Below are 22,102 nucleotides of genomic sequence, written 5' to 3'. Positions count from 1 at the left end.
GGTACTGCTTTGGAAATTTCACAGACCTTTGACCATATTCACGAGCTCCTGGGCAGCAAGAAGCTTTGAAATCCAATAAACGTCCAAATCCAAGAATAGATTTCAAAAATTACTTTTCTGCTAAAATCTCAAGACAAAATTCCTTTTGTTCCTGCTGTGGAGGCCCTTAGGTCGTACAGGGCGTATGTATCCAGCAGGATCTCAGGAGCTCTTATTTCTTCTGCTATCACATTGTGTTTGTGATGTCATGAGTGGTTACCATGGAGGTAATTATCATGATGTGGGAGATGTGTGAATTCAGGTGTGGAGAAACTTAGCAGCGAGAGATGGGTTTTTGAGAAAAAGAGACAAATCCCCTTTCATTCCGACTTCCTTAGTAACAAAAGGGTGAAGCAGAAAAAAAAGGGAATGTAAATGCAATGACTGAAATTTAGCTTTTGAACAGCATGTCTTTTATGCTTTGCCTGACATATTGGAAAGTCTTTTATTTATTTGTTTTTTAAAAAATTACATTTTGATCACATATCTTGGAGGATGGTGTTAAAAATAAATGTTATGTTTTTTCCTGGAGAAAAAAAATGGCTTGTGATAGCAGAAGAGAATTCTGTATTATAAAGCCCAAGGAGAATAGGAAAATCTTTTGAGTGATACACCAGGAAGCTTAAAGGTGACATGTTTTCACCCAGCTGGAAAAAAAAAGCTGCTGCAATCTGCAAAACACTACAAAAAATAAGATGCAACCAAGCTAACAATGCAGCCAGACTGGCTTGCTGCTGGCATTTGACAAGCTAGGGAAATGAGACTGCAAAAATCCACAGGGAATTCTTTTCCCCTTCATGTAAACGAAGTACTGTACATATCTTTCTTGGGACCAGGGGCAGTGAGGGTGAGGACCCGGGTGCTGCTGAGCAAGTATTTTAAGGAAATGATCCAGAATCCCCTGCCTCTGGCTTGGAATAATCAATGCCACTACTGCTTGTTTGGAAGCATTGTCTTTTCTTGGAAAGGACCCAGGGCTGGCAAACTCAAGTAGTCAGCGTGGTGACTGGTGAGAGAGGGACTCTGCTGAGGCAAGTGCAGGGAGGCTGAGTGCCCTTGAGCATCAGATTCTGATTGAAAGACCTGCGTTCAAGTCACAGCTTTGCCCCCGAGGATTTTTTCTTTGACCTTCACCACGGTCCTTAATTGCCCTACTTTCTTATCCTATTAATCAAAGGAGACTATTGTAACAATAAATATATTGGACATAGAACATACATTTTTATGCAGACTACAAATGCAAGGGATTGGACCTTATTAGGGGTTCTGTGTCAGCACAAAGATATTTAGTTGTTTTCTTGTCACGTGGTATCTTTCATGACCTTCAGGGTGAAAGTGGGCACTTTCTTTGGTGACAATTGACACTGGCAGCCAACGCTCCATGGCACTACTTTGGTGAAAGGAGGATAATGACCCTAGGTGGGGTCAATTCCTGCAAGGTCAAGTGCAAACTCCTTAGCTTGGTGTTTGAGGCCTTCCCTAATTACTCCCCAACTAAGCTTCCCAATCTCATTTCCTTACTCCATCAAGTGTACGCTTTGCCTTGGTCAAATCTGATTTGTCACTGGATATACCTCTGGCATTCCTTGTAGTAGTTTCTTCTGTTGTTACCCAATCAATTCTAGCTAGTCTCTGTTCATCCATCCTATATGGATCCCTCCTTGTTATCAGCACCTGCTACTCCTGTCATATATGTGTTGTGCAGGTTGTGCACTGCACAAAGATGTCAGGTCAGTGTAGAGGGACATGGGCTTAAATCCAGAATCCAGCCCAGTCATATATCCTGCTGACTGAGGTGCTGTGTCTGCCTAGAGGAAAGGTACCTTTTTCTAATTAGGAAAAGGCACTGGAGAGGGTAGGGGTGGCTCTGTGTGTATTGACAGAGTGAACTTTTCATCTATGTTTGTTCTATATTTTCTTGAAATTATATGCTCCTTGAGGACTGAGGCTTTGATTTTTTGTAGACATTGCGCATGAAATACACATAACTTTGTTTTGACTTATAATGAGCACAGCGAGTCCTGAGTAAAAGATGGTACTGGAAGCTCCTTGAGGACCGAGCTTACCCATTTCTCTACCTGTCAATCCATCCCCCTTAAATTCCCTGAGTGCTTGCTTATCTGTAGTAACAGTGGGGAAACATCAATACCATTCTTTTTAAAAAATTCTTCAATGCCTATCTTGGTTTCTATGTGGAAATGAGATAGTTTCCTCTCTGAGGACTCTGAAACTGGGTTTTAGATGAGGCTCTTGGGTCTGGGCCAGCATTTTCACCTCTTTCTAGAGCAACATTGTACTGGGGCTTTGTGGTGGGTCAGAAAAGTGGGCCTGTAAAACTTACTGCTCACAAAAGGGTCAGGCCGTGCTCTGTGTGCTGAGGACATCAGGAGGAGAGCCATGTGTCTCTGTCCTCACGGCGTTCCTGGATCATAAGTGGGGAAAACAGACATGTAAGCGAGTGGCCATAAAACAATATATAAGAGGCACTATAGCAGCAGCAGCTCGTACAGAGGCCTGTGGGGTCACTGTGAGGCAGCAGAGACCCATCTCCCTGCATGGGGGCAGGCACAGGTGGAGTGACTGGAAAGAGGAGGTGGCTTTAAGTGGTGATATAAAGCAATCTGGTTCATGTCCATATCTTCCATTGCAGTCTGTGTGCAGATGACTCTCAAAATATGTGTCTCCATCCCAGACCCATCCGCCACTGTTATTTCCACTTGGGAGCTTCAAAGGCTCCCTAGACCCATTCTGTCCCAAACAGACCTCAGGATCTTTTCACCCAAATCCAGTCATCTGCTGGTGCTCCATCTTTCCAGATGGCACCACCCATCCATCTACCTTGGTAAACTGACTTGGTCAGTTCATTTGCTCCGTTCTCAGCTCCCAGTCCAAGCTGGCATCCATGTGTCTTGCCTGGACTGGAGGCAATACCTACCTCCTCAATGGACCTCCCACATCCACCCTGAGCCCTCCAGCCCCTTTTCACTGCAGCTGGAATGACCATTCTGAAATGCAAATCTGCTCACGTCACACAGTCCCCAAACTACCTCCCTCCCAATGCTTAAAACCTCTTAATGCCTTCTAATTTCTCTTAGGATAAAGACTCAAATCCTCAGAAGGGCATCTGAGGCCCCTCATCACCTGGCCCCTGGAGACCTTCCCAGTGCCCCCAGCCCTGTCCCAAGTGGCAGCAGTCTGCTCACAGGCCCCCAGCCCAGGCAGCCTCTCAGCCTGGAAAGCTTTCTGCTATTGCTGCCACTCTCCCCTCCCACCCCCGTTACCTAATTCATCCTTTCTCATTTTTCAGGTGTCAGCTCAAATGTCACTTCTTCAGGGAAACCTCCCTGGATCCCCCTGACTGCTTCAGCCCTTCTGCCTAGTACATCTCAGAGCACATTTCCTTATCAAATATCACGGTTTGTAGTCACACATTTATTTTTGTGGTTATCTGATTGATGTCTGTTTTCCCTGGAAGGTTGGGAGCTCCAGGATCCTGGCTGCGTTTGCCTTTGCTACATTTCCAGTGCCCAGTGCAGGGCTCCATGCACCTTAGACTCTCAAGTAAACATGCATTGAATGAATAGATACATGAGGGTTGTTTAGGAACAGAGAGCTACTCCTTGGGGCTGCCATGTTGGTTATGTGAGAGGAAGCAGCTAGAGGTGAGGTTGGGAACAAGCCTATGGCTGAGATGGTGCCCTCTAGGTACAGGGGCACTGTGCAGCCTGCAACCCAAGGGCATGACTGGCCAAGAGCTGTGTTTTAGAGCAGAAGCTCTGAGGGGCGTGTGGGGTGGAGGTGTGGAAGGTAATGCGTCTTGGGACCAGGGAGACACATTAGGAGGCATCTGATGCAGATGATGGGAATCAGGACAGTGAATGAGAATGGAGAAATGGGAACAAATGCATTTAGTATTCTCTATTTCCATTTTCCCCCTCCAGGAAGGGCAGCAAGGGATCAAGGAACTTTACATTATTTTAACATTTTTAACCTACCTGACCTGAACCTCACCAGTGGTCAGGGGAAAAATCAGAGGGGATTTGGAGTCAGTGGAGTAGTGGGCAGTGGCAGAGTCACAAATCTGTGGTTTTTTTCCTTTCTCAGGCAAAAGTGGCCTGTTGGAAGGTTGGGAGGTATCTGAGTCCATTTGGGCTGCTATAACTAAGTATCTTGGACCGAGTGACTTATGAATGGCAGACACCTATTTCTCACAGTTCTGGAGGCTGGGAAGTCTGAGAGCAGGGTGACAGCATAGTCAGGTTCCGGTGTGGGCTTCTCTGGGTTGCAAGCAGTTGACTCTCATTGTATCCTCACCTGGCAGAAAGAGAACAAGCTAGCTCTCTGACCCCTTCCTCGAAGGGCATTAATCTCATTCATGAAGGCTCCACCCTCATGACCTGAATACCTCCCAAAGAGGCCCTGCCTCCAAATACCATCACATTGGGGGTTAGATTTCAGCATATAAATTTGGAGGGGACACAGACATTCAGTGCATAACAGTAGGAGAGGGTGCTTTCAGGACCTGCTGCCCTGACCTGATGGTGAGTTGGTGTGTGAGAGGGTGTGACATCCAAGGAAATTCCTCTTGGGTTGGACATTTCTGGTCCTCCTAACCTGATCTGAGATGTCCATCATGGTGGCTGGTCTTCACTGAGATCCCCTGAGTGTTTTATAATAAAGAATAGTTCGAGAGGCTGATAGTACCAAGGGCAAAGTGGGCTTGGGACCAGGGAGATACATCATGCATAAGGATGAGTATTTGCCTCACCCTAGGTTTGGAGCCACACCTGTTTTCCTATTCTTTTTAATGCTTCCTATAGTCTGAATGACAAAGATAACACTAGGGTAATATAATCGTTGAATTGGACAGAATGTAAAACTTGATGCTACTAAATTTCAACTTTTCAAGGATATGTGTTTTATATATCTAACACCCTCTTCTAGGATGTGACCGATATAATAATACTGCTGTGTTAATAGTGTTCATGGCTAATGTAGCTTATGTCATTTGACATTTTAACTACAAGTCGAGCTGCTACATTTGGCTGTGCAAGTTGCGAATTGCCTAGGTCTGGTGAGCTCAGTTCATGTAGATTCCTGTGGGCATGGCACACCGCGGAGTTGTGCAAGGTGGCAACCCTGCCCATGGAGTGTGCAAGGTGGGCATTAGCCTTATTTTGCTGGCTTAGAATGGCAAATGACTTATTCAATGTCATATGATAATTAAATACTGGCACTGCTGCTAGGGCCCAGCTTTAGGATCCAAGTCTAGTTTTTTGTTTGTTTGTTTGTTTGTCTGTCTGTGTTTCTAGAGACAGGGTCTTTCTCTGTCACTCAGGCTGGAGTGCAGTGGCATGATCATAGCTCACTGCAGCATCAACCTCCTGGGCTCAAGCCATCTTCCAACCTCACAGCCACCTGGGTAGCTGTGACTATGGGTACCCACCCCAAACCAGGGTAATTTTCATTTATTTAATTCTTGTATAGACGAGGTCTTATTATGTTGCTCAAGTTGGTTTTGAACTCATGGTCACAAGTGATCCTCCCACCTTGGCCTCCCATAGTGCTGGGCTTTCAGGTGTGAGCCACCACACTTGGCCCTAAAAGCAGTCTTAATTTTTCTGTACCTCTTTGCCTCCTGGCTGATGGGTGAGTGAGTACATGAGTGAATAGGGTAAAGATGAAGCCTCATTTCAGGAGGGAGATATACACACATGATATGATTTATTTTGCAGGCCCCTGAGCTCCACTGGTAGAACCAGCTGCCCTAATCTGCAGCCCTTTACCCAGACCTTACCCATTCTCAGATGACATGGCCTTGGGTGTCTCTGCACCTCCCTTCCTGAACCCCTTGCATCTTCCTGGTTACTCCTCCTTTGCCTGTCCTGTTCCCTCAGGTCCTCGCTTCCAGCTACTAACAGGTCTTCCTCTCCCACAAAGTGTGCATTAGTAAAGTAGAAAATTATAATTTCAATAGGGAGGTATGAAAGATAAAACCGCCTTTACAACACAAAGGAATTAGTCTGTAAGGGTGGAATTCCTGGCTGGGTTGGAGAGTCATGAATCTATGAATTTATGTGGGAGAGCAGGAAAGAACCATGCAAATCACATAATGCAGATGACGAAATAGAGGTCCCAGAGAGTTAGTGAGATTGTTGGGTGCTAGAATCCACAGTTTTTCCATTATATTAGGTTAGGGCAAAAGTAATTGTGGTTTTTGCTAATACTTTTAATGGCAAAAACCACAATTACTTTTGCACCAACCTAGAATCATATTTTCTCGATCCATTTTAAGTTGGGATCTTCCCTGACATTTTTTTCATCTTACCTGGCTGAGCATAGCCCTGCATTTTGATCATGTAGTCCCCATCACTGGTTGGGGGAGCAGGAGGACGGTATGAAGGGGGAGAGGCAGTTTGGCCAGCAGTGTCCTGGACTCTGGCGTGACCCGGGATCCATACTTTTAAATGCCATTATGAAATGCAGTTCAGTGGAGAGCTCAGCCTCTTCCCATCAGACTAATGCAGCTGCGGTGGAGAGGCGGGGTAGTGGCTGGCTGCCTGGCAATCGCCTGGAGCCCAGCAGAGGGATTACGCCCGCCCAGGCAGCCTCATCGCCGTGATAAAATGGGAGTTATGCTTATCGACTCATCAGGACTGCCCATTTAGACGATTACCCCATTTCCAATCCCATTTCTAGAGAAAAGAGGATTGCTGGACAATTCCTCCCACCCCCACCCCTGGCAGGGCTGTGTTTAGCGGTGGCTTCTGGAGGGAACGTGCTGGAGACAGGCACTCAGCAGACTGAAAGTTTTACCCTCTTTGTCTTCCAGAGCTGACAAGCCATAGCAGGACGGCCATCCCCTGAGAGATAGGAGAGGAGGAGAAACAGCCCGGCAGGGGCCTGGAGCAGCTGGCTGGCGTCAGTAATTTCCTGCAGGAGACTCTGCCGGCGGAGCACACGTCACCCTTCTGTTGATCCTCTGTATTCTCCCTTGTGCTACTAAAATACGCTAATGTAACTCCTGGGCTGTGCTGAGCTAAATGCAGTTATTTAACTTCATCACTATGGAACCCAGGTCTAAAGCAGCAACATCTATTTGGAACAAGGTGGGGAGGAGGTAAGCCCCAAACATCCCTGAGCAGCAGGAATACACATTACAAAGTTTCTCTTTCCACACAGAAGAGCCTTCTGGGCCCTTGCTTGAGACCACTGACTTTTACTTAACACATAGGTCTAGTTCGCTTGGTGAACTGCTTTCTGACACCTGAACAGACTGGAAGCAGGGAACTGAAGGTGAGAAAAGACTGCCACAAACAGGAGCCAAGAGTTAAGAGCCAAACCAGGGAGGTGACATTCATGGCGACAACTGTGGATGCGAATCCTGCCCAAAGCGGGATATTGGATGAATAAATGGCTCCTAAGGCCCCTTCCAACATTTTAGTTCATGGCTTTGAGTATCCCTAGTTTGACTGTGATGGTGAAGGCAGAGAAGAGGGAGAGGGAGACCTCCGCGGAGAGCTGGTGGCCAGCAGGAAGTGTGGCCCTGTGTTTTAGTATTCAGGAGTACTTGCCTGCTTTTACCGGAGTCCTCCGGGTTCAATATGTGCTCTTGACCCCCGACTTCATTTTTTTTTTGGCCAACAAGGGCGAATTTATGCTCTTCTTCATGGAGGTGGATGTTTCTGGAAGAAGTTTTGTGATGTCCTTTGCAGGGACATAGATGGATTTGGAAGCCCTTATCCTCAGCAAACTAATGCAGGAACAGAAAACCAAACACTGCATGTTCTTACTTACACGTGGGAGCTGAACGATGAGAACACATGGACACATACGGGGAAATAACACACACTGGGGCCTGTCAGGGCTGAGGGGTTGTGGGGAGAGGGAGAGAAGCAGGAAGAATGGCTTATGGATGCCGTGCTTAATATCTAGGTAATAGGATGACCTGTGCAGCAAACCACCGTGGCACACATTTACCTATGTAACAAACCTGGTTATCCTGCACGTGTATCCTGAACTTAAAGTAAAAGTTGAAAAAGAAAAAGAAAAGAAAAGTTTTGTGAAGTCTGGAGGTGTAATGGACAGACACGGGCCTAGGGTGACGCAGGCCCATGTTCAGATGCTTGCTTCCCCACTAAGCTAGCGGGGAGACTGGCTAAATCACTGAGCCTCAGTTTCCTCACCTGTACATCTGCTGTAGAAGTGGCACATCATGTGCTGTCCTGGCTGAGACCTTCGGTAGCTCATCACTGCCCTTCTTACTGTTCTCAGGGTAAACCCCTTTCCAGGCAGAGTTGCCAAGACACCCAGTAAAATTTGAATTTAAGATAAACACTGAATAATTTTTTAGTATAATGATGCTTCAAATATTGCATGGGATATACTTAACACTAAAAAAAATCATTGTTTACCTGAAATTCAGATTTAACTGGGCAACCTGCATTTTAAAATAAACTTTTAATTTTAGAATCATTTTAGATTTACAGAAAAAAATATAAAGATAGTACAGAGTTACCACACACCCTGCACCTGGTTTCCCCTATAACTAATGTCTTACGTCAAGTTGGTGCAGTGGTGCACGTTTGTAATCCTAGCTGCTCAGGAGGCTGAGGTGGGAGGATCACTTGAGCTGAGGAGTTGAAGGCTGCAGTGAGCCATGATTGCGCCATTGCACTCCAACCTGAGTGACAGAGTAAGATGCCATCTCTAAAAAAAAAAAAGCTTATGCCAGTATGATACATTTGTCACAATTAATGAACTAAGATTTATATATTATCATTAACTAAAGCCCATACTTCATTAGATTTCCTTAGTTTTCCCCCAATGTCCTTTTCTATTACAGAATCCTGTCCAGGACACCATATCACATTTAGTTGTCAAGTCTCCTTAGTTCCTCTTGGCTGTGACAGTTTTTTAGACTTCTCTTGTTTTTGATGACCTTGACCATTCTGAGGAGCACTGGTCTTGGGTTTTGTAGAATGCCCCTCACTTCAGCCTGTCGGATGTTTTTCTCGTGATTAGGCTGGGGTATTGTTTTTTTGGGAGTAAGGCCACAGAGGTCAAGAGCCATTCTCATCACATCTCATTAAGGGTCTGTACTGTCCATATGACTTACCACTGTCGATGTTGACCTTGATCACCTGGCTAAGGTAGTGTTCATCAGGTTTAGCAACTGTGTTTTCATTTGCTAAATCTGTAACTCGATTCCAGGCCTGTCAATCTTTCATGCTCAGACCTTTGCTTACTGCTGCAGCCATTTTTCTGCTCCAACCATAGTGAACTGCTAACGATTCCTCTAATGAACTACTCTCTATCTCTCTTACTGCCAGGCCTTAGGGCTTGCTCTTTCCTTTGCCTGAAATGTTCCACTCCCCCACAACCTCCCATCCATACCTCCTCTTCACCCAATTAACTTACTTTTCAGTCGGGCTTCCGTGTTCCGCTTAGGTCTCACTCCTTCCAGGAAGGTTTCTTGCACCCTCCTCTGCCGAGACCAGATTAGGTGTTGCCTCTCTGCCCTGGTCCTACTCTGTTGTGATATTTACGACCCTGTGGTTGTGATCTGTTTGCTTGTCTCCCTGACCCCAGTGCATCCCTGACATCTTATGCAGTTTCTTGTTGCAACTCAATAAATAATTGTTGAATAAATGAATGGTTACCCCAGGCACTTCAGGTAAGGCCTTTAACACACTACCTGCCTTGTAAGCAGTGGACGCTCAGTGAATGCTTGTCTTTTTCAATGTAGGAAAAATAATCTTCCCTGGATCTGAGCAACTGTATTAAGTTTGTGCTTGTCCGACACCTGCAACACATGCCCCTACCTGGAGAAGAGATTCTGGAACAATCGGTCTCCTAGGATTCCCTGAGAGTCACAGTTACCTGCATCAAAGTATCAAGGAGGCCACTTAATGACAGAAATGTTAGGGTAAGTAGGCTACTTTCCATCAATTTGCAGATTAAAAAGGCATCTTTCTCCCAGTGGAGAAACTGAATTATGAACCCCTTTGCCAAGATTTCCATAGTTGGGCGCCCTGACCCATTGTTTTTTAGTGAAAGAGACAAAGGGACCCACCTCCTTCTCTTTTTGCTGACCATGTGCCACACACATGTAAAGGACATGTGTACCTATTGTTACTTGTCCTTGATGATGAGTACACTTGTACATTGATGTATTTATTAGTGTTTTGCTTTTCACTAATCTGGCATAGTTGTGACCCCACCCCGAGATCTAAAGGAAGGAGACACCTCACAGGGGGTCTCAGGAATCTCTGATGAACCTTAGGACTAATTATAATGTCTTTCGTTTATTATTACTTTATGCCAGGTATTTTATCTACCTCACCTCTAATCATCTCAATGACCTTGCACGTTAAGATTTATTCATCCCATATTACAAATGAGAAAGCTAAGGTTTGGGTGCTTAAGAAATTTTCCCAAAGTTTTTTTGTGGTGGAGCCAGCTTGGAGCTAGGGCAATAGACTTCAGAGTCTCAGCTCCATCCTCTCCATGGTTTAGAAGGTTCTATAAGAGACAGCCGGCATCTCCCAAGGGCTTGTGCTCATTGGAATGGATCTCAGGTCCACTCCTTCCTTTGTATCCCCAGGTCACCTCACTAGAGCAGACCTCCATCAGTCGGTGTTTACCCACCTTCCAGAGCCTCCTTCCTGGACTCTTGCCCTCGGATTCCCCACCTGTAGAACTCTCACACTGCCATCACCCAACTCAGGATCCCAAGAATGCCCATTTTCAGCCTTATAAATCCTTTACCTTGCTTCCAAGACCCTATAGTCTATTTGTTTTCCAAACTTTCTCTCCAAGCATCAGATTCCTCATGAAACTTACACTGACTAGTCCGCCACCCACCTCCCTCTCCTTGGATCTTCATGGCACCTAGGTATGCAAGGCATAAAGTAATGTAGAATGCCCTTCCGGCTTATGTGGAACCACAGGGGAGTCCCCTGGGCTTTTAATATGGTTTCCCCATCTGGAATGACACCTCCTGAAGGACAAAAACCTCTTATTAAAAAAGTCAACTTTATTGAAATATAACATACATACATCAAAATGCACCTGTTTTTTTAAGTGTTCAGTTTGATAAGGTTTGACAGATGTATACACCCATGTAACCACCATCACAACCAAGATATAGAACATTTCTATCACCCCAGAAATACCTCTGAGCCCCTTTGTAGTAAATTCCTCCACCCCCGACCCAGGCAGCCACTTGCTGGATTTCTATTCATATAGCTTAGTTTTGCCTGCCCTTGAACTCCACAAAAGTGCAGTCACAAAGGTTGTAGTCTTTTGTGTCAGTCTATGTTGGTTAGCATGATGTTTTAAAGATTCCCCCATACTGTTTATTATTTTTTTGTTGCTTAGTGGTATTCTATGGTAGAGACTATACTACAACTTGATTGTCCATGTTGACTAAATTTGGGGCTGTTTCACATTTTTGGCTACTGTAAATAAAGTAGCTATGAATGTTTACACACAAGCCTTTTGTGAATGTGTTTTCATTTCTCTTATTTGCATACCTCCGAGTGAAACTTTTAGGTCGTATAGTAAATATAGTATGTTCAACTTTGACACTGCCGAACTGTTTTCCAAAGTGATGATTCCATTTCACACCCCTATCAGCAGTGTATGAAAGTTCCAGTTGTTTCGCATCCTCACCAACTCTCAATGCTGTCAGTGTTTTAAATTTTAGTGGGTATGTAGTCACGTCTCATTATGGTTTTACTTTGCATTTCCGTGATGATATGCTCACTGGCCACTCGTGTATTTTCTTTTCGAAATGTCTGCTGAAAAATTTATCTTTAAAATTTTCAATTTGTCTTTTTAATTATTGCATTATGAGTTCTTTTTATATTTGTATATAAGTCCTACCAGATATATGTATGAGTATTTTCTTCTGGACTGTGGATTGTCTTTTCACTTTCTTATTGTCTTTTCACTTGTCTTTTGAAGACAAGAAGTTTTAAATTTTGATGAAATCCAATTTATCAATTTTAATCAATTTTTTTCTTTATGGTTAGTGTATTTTCTGTCCCGTCTATGAAATCTTTATCTGCCCCATGATTGTGAAAATTTTCTCCTAAGAAACTTTATAATTTTGCTTTTTACATTTAGTTCAGCATTTGGCCTATTTGCTGAATGTCCCATGTGCACATGAAAAGAATAATAATCTATTGTACATTTCAAAATAGCTAAAAGAATAATTAGAATATTCCTAGCATAAGGAAAAGGTAAACATTGAAGTTGGTATATATCCCAATTAACCTGAGTTGATCTTTATATATTATATAGATATAACACATTACCACATGTAGATGAAAATATGTAGACCTATTATGTATCAATTTTTTAAAAAGCATATGTATTTTGTACCTGGTGAGTGAACATTGTTTAAGTCAGGTTGGTTGACAGTGATGTTCAAGCCGTCTATATTTTTATTGATTTTCTGTCTACTTGTCCTATGAATTATTGCAAAAAGAGTTTTGAAAAACTTCAACTATAATTTAAATTTGTCTATTTACCCTTTCATTTCTGTCAATTTGTGTTTCATGTATTTTAAAGTTCTGTTATTAGGCCAATACCTATTTAATACCTATCTTTTTGCCTTGACCTATTTATCATTATGAAATGTTGGTCTGGCACAGTGGCTCACGCCTGTAATCCCAACACTTTGGGAGGCTGAGGCAAGCGGATCACAAGGTCAGGAGTTCGATACCAGTCTGACCAACATGGTGAAACCCTGTCTCTACTAAAAATACAAAAATTAGCAAAAATTTACAGGGCATGGTGGCATGCGCCTGTAATCCCACGTACTCAGGAGGCTGAGTCAGGAGAATCACTTGAACCCGGGAGGCAGAGGTTGCACTGAGCCAAGATTGCACCATTGCACTCCAGCCTGGGTGACAGAGTGAGACTCCATCTCAAAAAAAAAAGAAATGTTTCCCTTTATCTCTGATAATATTCCTTGCCTTGAAGTCTATTTTGATACGAATATAGCTCTTCCAGCTATAGTGTGTGCATGGTGTATCATTTCCCTATACTTTTACCTTTAAACTATGTTTGTATATATAATGTTAATTTCTTGAGTAATATAGCTGGGTCTTACTTTTTTGTCCAGTTTGACAATTTCTGCATTATAATTTCTTCATTTAGTCCACTTACCTGTAATGCAATTATTGAAATGGTTGGCTTTAAGTCTACTAACTTGCTCTTTGTTTCATTTATTTTTTGTTCTTTTCCTGTCTTTTCTTGAATGATAATGATTGAATGTTTTTTGTATTCCATTTTATTTTACTATTTTTCATTTTATTATTAATACATTTTATTGTTTATATTACTATTATTTCATTTTATTTCTTCCTTTTCTGTGTGTGTGTTTGTTCTAGGGATTGCAATGTGTCTTTAACTACCAAAGTATATCTCCTAAAACTATGCTACTTTACATATTAGACCCTTAAAACAGTATACTTCCATTTCTCCTGCCATGCTCTGTGCTATTATTGTTACATATGTAATTTCTACATATGTTATAAATCCCACAATACATTGTTATTATCTTTGCTTTAGGCAATGATCACTTAAAGGAATTTTTAAAATGAGACACAAAACGTCATTGTGGCCCTCCAGTTAGAGTAGGGGATTATGTGGGCTAGGTTAATTAATGGAGTTTTAGCTCAGTTCCAATTCACAGTGGGTTCAGTAGGTCCCTGGACCTATCCTGTAGGTATTTCCCCAGTTCTAGAATGCATAATTAGAATAGGCATAATTGGAATAGACATAGCTGTAAAAATTTCCACATTGGTCCCCTAACCTGTGGGAGTGAAGGATATTATGGTGGGAAAAGCCAAATGGAAGCCGTTAGAGCTGCCTCTACCTAGGAAAATAGTAAATCAAAAACAATATTACATTCTTGGAGAGTTTACAGAGATTAGTGCCACCATCAAGGACTTGAAAGATGCAGGGGTGGTGACTCTCATCACATCCCCATTCAAGTGTCCTATTTGGCCTGTGCAGAAGACAGATGGATCTTGGAGAATGACAGTGGATTATTGTAAGCTTAATAAAGTGGTGATTCCAATTGCAGCTGCTGTACCAGATGTAGCTTCCTTACTTAAGCAAATTAACACATATTCTGGTACCTGGTATGCAGCTATTGATCTAGCAGATGCCTTTTTCTCCATACCTGTCCATAAGGCCCACCAGAAGCAGTTTGCCCTCAGCTGACAAGGTTAGTAATACACCTTCACTGTCTTACCTCATGGATATATCAACTCTCCAGCTGTATGTCATAATCTGGCTCCCAGGGATCTTGTTTGCTTTTACCTTCCACAAGCTATCACACTGGTCCATTACATTGATGACATTAAGCTGACTGAACCTAGTGAATGAGAAGTAGCAACCACTGTGGACTTATTGGTAAAATATTTGCATATCAGAGGGTGGGAAATAAATCCAAATAAAATTCAAGTGTCTTCTACTTCAGTGAAATTCTGGGGGTGTAGTGATGTGGGGCTGTTGGGATATCCCTTCTGAGGTGAAGGATAAGTTGTATCTGGCCCTCCCACAACCAGGAAATAGGCACAACACCTAGTGGGCCTATTTGGATTGTGGAGGCAACACATTCCTCATTTGGATGTGCTGCTCTGGTCCCTTGATGAGGTGACTGAAAAGCTACTGGTTTTGAGTGGGGCCCAGAACAGGGGAAGGCTCTGCAACAGATCCAGACTGCTGCACAAGCTGCTCTGGTTCTTGGGCCACATGATCCAGCAGATTCCATGGTGCTCGAGGTGTCAGTGGCAGATAGGGATGCTGTCTGGAGCCTTGGCAGGTCTCTATAGGTGAATCACAAAGGAGGCCTTGAGGGTTTGGAGTGAGGTCCTGCTTGCATCTGCAGATGACCACTCTTTTTTTTTTTTTTTTTCAGATGGAGTTTCTCTCTTGTTGCCCAGGCTGGAGTGCAATGGCGCAATGTCAGCTCACCACTCACGGCAACCTCTGCCTCCCGGGTTCAAGTGATTCCCCTGTCTCAGCCTCCTGAGTAGCTGGGATTACAGGCATTTGCCACCGTGCGCAGCTAATTTTGTATTTTTAGTAGAGATGGGGTTTCTCCATGTTGGTCAGACTGGTCTTGAACTCCCGACCTCAGGTGATCTGCCTGCCTTGGCCTCCCAGGCTGGGATTACAGGCATGAGCCACCGCGCTCGGCCTACTACTCTCTTTTTGAGACAAAGAAAACCTAGTCGGTCTGCTACCGGGCCTTAATATAATAGAAACTGAATGCTTGATCACGGGCCACCAAGTTTCCTTATGACCTGAGCTGCCCATCATGGAGTAGGTGTTGTCTGACCCATCTAGCCACAAAGTCAGGCATGCACAGCAGCATTCCATTGTCAAATGGAAGTGGTATATACATGATTGGGCTGAGCAGGCCCTGAAAGCACAAGTAAGTTAGATGAAGAGCTAACCTAGCTCCTCTCTCTCTCTTCCAGAGTGGGATGCCTTTTTTTCTGCCCTTGGGCATCAGATTCCAGGTTCTTTAGCCTTTGGACTCTGGGACTTGCACCAGTGGCTCCCCTGGGGTTCTCAGACCCAGAGCCTCAGGCTGCAGACTGCACTGTTGGCTTTCCGAATTTTGAGGCTTTTAGACTTGGACTGAGACATGCAACTAGGTTTTCTCATTCTCCAGCCTGCAGACAGCATACCATGGGACTTTGCCTTTGTAATCATGTGAGTCAGTTCTCCCTAATAAATTTTTATATATATATATATATATATATATATATATATATATATATATATATCCCATTGCTTCTGTCCCTCTGCAGAACTGTGACTGATAACAGCCATGTCCTCTTAGTCTTTCTTTGTTTATTCAGCCTTCTTCCCCCATGTGTGTCAGACTGAATAGTTTTTACTGCCTTGTCTTCAAGTTCACTGATATTTTATTCTGCATTATCTAATCTGATCTTAGTCCTATCCAGTTAATTTTTTTTATTGCAGATGCTGTATTTTGAGCTCTAGAAGTTCTATTAGGATTTTTAAAAGTAGTTTCCATTTCTCTTCTCATTTGGTTCATATTTTCCTTTAGCTCCTTGAAACTATTATACCTGTTTTCAATTCCTTATCTGCTGATTCTGACATCTCTGTCATTTCTGATCTGCTTGCAAAGATTGATTTTTCTGTTAGAGCTTACATTTTCCTGATTATTTTCATGCAGAACATTGTGAAAGTTGTTATTGATTTTCCTACGTCAGCCTTTAGAGTCACTGGGATTACAGGCGTGGGCCACCATGCCCTGGACCACGTGTAAGTTCTCATAGTTGTTCAGTTTACAGCTCACTGGGAATTGTTCTTTTTCTGATAATTGTTCTCTGTGTGATCTTTTGGAGCCCTGTCCTACAAATATGCAGCTTAATGTTTAGACAGATACTCTAGGGCACCCAACGAGGATGTCTGGAGCTCTTTTTCCTTGTAGCTGCTGCTTCTTTGGTACTGTGTCCCTCACATTCCAGCCACCTCAACCTCCCTTAACTTTGATCCTTATCTCTTAATCTCAGGAAGGTTCCTATCTGATTGGGTTCCTCCTCTGTTCTGGGTTATAGGCAGAAATCCAGGGTCTCACCTCAATTGTTTATATTTTCACAAGCATGACAAGCCTGTGATGTGTGTTGACAATATCTGAAAGCATTAATAGTTGTTTCATACATTTTGTTTAGCATCATAAACATTTATAATAGCAGAACCAATTGATACCAGTGATTTCATCATGGTCAGAAGCAGAATTCTAGGAGCCACTTTACAAACTTCTCTATTTGTCCTTTTTTAAACTATGCACTGAGCACAAAACAGAATTAGAGAAGTCTCATGGGTCTGCCCACCTCTGGTGTTCTGCTGATATTCTAGGACAGAACATGGCATTGGGACAGGATTTTTTTTTTTTTTTTTGAAGAATCAAAGCCCTAGAGAGACTGGACCTCTTCCTTTGGAAATAGACTGTCATACCTATAAGGTCTTCTCTGTCAGCTCCAAGGCCAAAGACTTAATCACTGTGTCTAGAAACCATCATAACCGGTGCACATAGGGCCACGTGTATGATGACTCCAGTCACTGCCATGTGGTTGTCTGTCCCCAGGAGTAACTGGTCTTTGAATTTATTCTAACTACAGGTCACGAATGGCTCAGCAATCCAACAGAAAGCCCAGGGTCAGCTGGGCCAATATGCTAACAGGAGTGAAATACATTGGATATAGAAAGATAGGGGCAAAGGATATGGGAGATGATTACCAAACCCAGGAAGACTTCATAGCTCAAAAGTCGAACAGGGAGAAGGAAGGAGGGATGAGCATGTTGGTTCATTCATTACATAATTTGAATGGCTATAATGTACCAGGCACTGGCACTGACAATTTCTAGTGTCTTCAGTGAAAGATAATGTTGGCACACATATATTTCTGTGTGATTAGGAAAGGAACCAAACAGGCCATGGCTCCCCTTGTGGTTTCCATGGCTGCATCCTATTATCTCTGCATCTTTGCAAGTTTCATTTTCCCCTCCTCACCCTGGTTTTACCTCCCTGTGGTCTGAATGATTTGAATGTCCGGGCTTCTCAGTTGCCCCTCTAGAAACAGTGAGAGTATGTTCAGAGTTAGGGTAGGGAGAAGTTGGGTTGAATCAAAGAAGGAATCACAAGAGCTGGGTTAGACTATTTGTATTTAACTGATAGAGAAAATTCATATGTTCTGGCCGGGCACCATGGCTTACACCCGTAATCCCAGCACTTGGGAGTCTGAGGCAGGCAGATCACCTGAGGTCAGGAGTTGGAGACCAGCCTGGCCAACATGGAGAAACACTGTTTCTGCTAAAAATACAAAATTAGCTGGGCATGGTGGCAAATACTTGTAATCCCAGCTACTCAGGAGGCTGAGGCAAGCAAATCACTTGAACCTGGGAGGCGGAGGTTTCAGTGAGCCGAGATCACACCGTTGCGCTCCAGCCTGGGCAACAAGAGCAAAACTCCGTCTCAAAAAAAAAAAAAAAGGAAATTCATATGTTCTTAATATACTGGCTGGAGCCTTCTGGGAAGGACCTTTGAGGCCCAGTAACATTTTATGACATCACTGGAGAGGATTTTCCAGTTGCAGGCAGAACTGGATGTGCTACAGTAGAAAGCCCATGGGCTTGGGAGCCACACAGATATTCCTGTTTTCAAATCCCCACTCTGCCACTTATTATCTGTGTGATCTTGGACAAGTTATATAATCTCCTCAGACTCCAGATTCCTCACCTGAAGCGGGGACATTTTACTTCTTAGTGCCGTTAGGAAGGTCAAAAGAGGAATGTGAAAAGGGCCAACTGCTGATGCAGGATATGTGCACATTTATTGGCTCCTTCCTTGTACGGTTTTGTTCCCTTCACTCCTAAAACTAGACAAGAAAGAAGATTCTTGGCGGGGGCAGGGGGTAACAGTGGTACCTGTGCAGTCTCCACTTCTCAGTGCTTCTCAGGTGGGACAGGTGAGCCAGGGCAAGTGGCAAACCCAGGAAGCAACTTGGATTTGTCCACTGGCAGGCTTTTGGGGAAATTGAACCCAGGGATGCTTCAGTAACATCCTCCCCACTGTGTCTTCAGATCTCTGACCTTAAAAAGCACTGTCTCTTCTACTCTTTCTTTTTTTATTATTTATTTATTTATTTATTTATTTATTTATTTATTTATTTATTTATTATACTTTAAGTTCTAGGGTACATGTGCACAATGTGCAGGTTTGTTACATATGTATACCTGTGCCATGTTGGTGTGCTGCACCCATTAACTCGTCATTGACATTATGTATATTTCCTAATGCTATCCCTCCCCGCTCCCCACAATAGGCCCCAGTGTGTGATGTTCCCCTTCCTGTGTCGAAGTGGTCTCATTGTTCAGTTCCCACCTGTGAGTGAGAACATGTGGGGTTTGGTTTTCTGTTCTTGCGATAGTTTGCTCTTTTGACCTCTGAGGCAAGCAGATAGGTAATTACCTCCTTTTGGCCAGATAAGGAGACTGACTCTGACATCATTTGTCCATGGTGACCAGGTCTTTCGTTATAGAGCTGCCCCATACCTTCATCAGTGCTTGGTCAGCTGCCAGCCTGCTTCCAGGAAGCTGTGGGGTCCAGCCATGAAGGGTGAGATGACTGTGGTCCTAGTAGAAGCCCCAAATGCTGATTTCCTCATTTTCATCTTGTTTTGAGGACCTGTGATTCAGATGTTTAGGAGTCCCTTTGACTACCTGACCATAGCTTTCACCCTCCTGTGATCCTGAATTCTGGCTGCTGTGTGGTGATCATGGATCCACTGGGCACACATGTGAGCCAATTCCTTGGCAAGAGCACGGCTCACAGAATATCCAACTGAGGGCTGAGAGTGCTGGCTATTTTCCACCAAGGGCCATCCCCTAGTGGGTGAGATTTGCTCCTTCTGAGATGTTAACTCCCCCCAGCACTTCCAGTTTGCCCCAGGCATGGGTCAGCCAGCTCCTGTCACCAGCGAATTCCTTAGGCAGTAAGACACAGATGTGTGAAGTAGGAAACTGTTGTCATGTGTGAGGATTGCTGATGATGGTCCATGGTCCAGGGTGGGTCACACATTTGCAATAACCTCCAACCTGGTTATCAACTTAATATGTAGTGTGTCTCTTTTCCTTCATTCCTTTATTTATTATTTGATAAATATTTGTCGAACATCTGTTATATGCTAGCTGCTGTGCCTGAAGTACTAGTACTGGGGATCCAGCAGTCAACAGGACAAGCTAGTCCCAGTTCCCAAGGAACATAACATCATAATAGCTTATGTTCATTGAGGAGTGGACAGAGTACTTATGACAAATGCTAGAGCATTTTTACCTACACCAAAAACACAACCCAACAATCTTTTGTTTCCCCCTCAGCGATTTCAAGCCATCTTCACACATCTACAATCCTCTACTGCACCCAACAGCCCTCTGAGCTCCATTCCCACCTGTTTACCTTGCATTGCCACTTGGGTGTCTCCAGGCACCTTGGACATGGCAAGTCCCCCAAGCCCACTCCTCTTCTCATGTTTCCTGACTCGGGAAATGGCATCACCATCTGCCAGGTGCCATGAAATGCAGGTTTCATCCTTGTTTTCTCCCACTCCTTTCCCATGCTCCCCGCATCCAAATGGCTACTGATGGTAACACCCTTACTGAGCACTTAGGCTATCGCAGGCATTTGCCTCTGTTATCTCATTTAATCCTCACAACCCTGAAAGGTACAGAATCTCACTGTCTCCATTTTACCAATGAGGAAACTGAGACCAGGAGAGGGTAAGTAAGTCACAGTTATCCAGCCAGTGTAACCAGAGCTGGGATGGAATCAGGCAGCCCGTTTTTAGAGCCTGCTGTCTTAAGTCATTACCATAGTGCTTCTCAGTCCAGTGGGCGAGACAGGCATTAAACCAAGAATTCTACAAATAATTATTTAATTACCATGGTGACAAGTGCCATAAGGAGAAGGGAAAAAAGCTTTGTTTAAGACAGCAGAGAGCTCACTTAAGGAAGGGAAATGTTTCTGTGAAGATGTACCCTTTACACTAAGCATTGTGGGGGACCTGCTCATTACATCAGCAAGAGGGGGACATGTTGAAGGATAGCAGACGTCCATCACAGACCCAGAAGGGTCAGGCCATTGCTACCCCCTTCACACCCCACAAGTGGCCAGCCACCTGTGTTCCTTAATGTGCAGCGTGGTCTGGTCTTTTTAACTTAATTCTTTTCTGAAATGTAAACTGACAGGAAATTGCTCTTCTATGCCCTAGCCCAAGGATTGGCAAACTTTTACTGTGCAGAGCCAGATAGTAAATATTTTAGGCTGTGCAGGCCAATGGTCTCTGTCCCAACTCTTCAACTGCTATAGTAGTGCAGAAGCAGCCATAGACAATATGGAAATGAATGAGTGTGGCTGTGTTCCAATAAAACTTTATTTATGGACACTGAAATTCAAATTTCGTATACGATTTACATGTCACCAAGTATTATTTTTCTTTTGATTTTTCCAACCATTTAAAAATGTAAAAGCCATTCTTAGCTGGTGGGCTGGCCATACAAAAACAGGTGGCAGGCTGTATTTGGCTCGTGGCTATAGTTTGCAGATGCCACCCCAGACCTGTATTTCCAGCTACCCTGCAGACATCTCTTTACCCTTGTCTGCTGCACAAGCCCCCTGCAAAATGAACATCTCTAAAACTCAAGCTCATCACTTCAGTGAAATTAACTCCTCATACTCTGATCGCCATTAATGACCTGGAGTGTCTGTCCGTCAGGAGATGTTGAGGCAGGAAAAAATGCACAAGGAACTCTCTGTTCTAGCCACACGAGCCTGTTCTTACTGCTCAAATGTGCCCGGCATACTCCTGCCTTTGCTCAACATCTGCCCCACCTCTCCTCCTAAGGTTTGCGTCTACTCCCTGTCAGCGTTTCATCACCTCCCACTCCTCACCGCCTCCAATCTGGCTTCCACCCCATCGCTCCACAAAAAAACAGCTCCCACAAAGGTCACTGATGACCTCAGTGTTGCTAAGCCCAAAGGACATTCTTCAGTTCTCATCTTACTTGCAATTGACACCGTTGACCACTCTCTCCTTCCTGAAACACTCCCTCTGACTTGGGCTGCTGTTTCTCTTTCTTCTTTATGCTCTTTCGCTCTACTCCTGGACCTGACATGCTAGAATTCCTCAAGGCTGATTCCAGAGCCTGTTGAGCTTCTCCCTCTTTCTGCTGACCTTGACCCATCACACATCTGTACCTCCCATCCTGACTTCTCCCCTGAGCTGCAGCTCATATATCTAGCTTTTTACCTCACATCTCCTTGTGGATGCCTTAAAACACCTCAGACTCTACATGTCCAAAACCAGAATCGTTCATCCAACATCCATTCAATTAACAAGCAGTTACGGAGCACTTGCTATTTGTCAGACATTGTATTACTTGCCGAGGTCACAATTTTGAGCAAAAACAAACAGGGTCCCTGTTCCTGCCTTAAAGGAACTTG

This window comes from Piliocolobus tephrosceles, chromosome 17, assembly GCF_002776525.5.
Source record: "Piliocolobus tephrosceles isolate RC106 chromosome 17, ASM277652v3, whole genome shotgun sequence".
Taxonomy (NCBI): Eukaryota; Metazoa; Chordata; class Mammalia; order Primates; family Cercopithecidae; genus Piliocolobus; species Piliocolobus tephrosceles.
Note: the sequence above shows the minus strand (reverse complement) of the source record.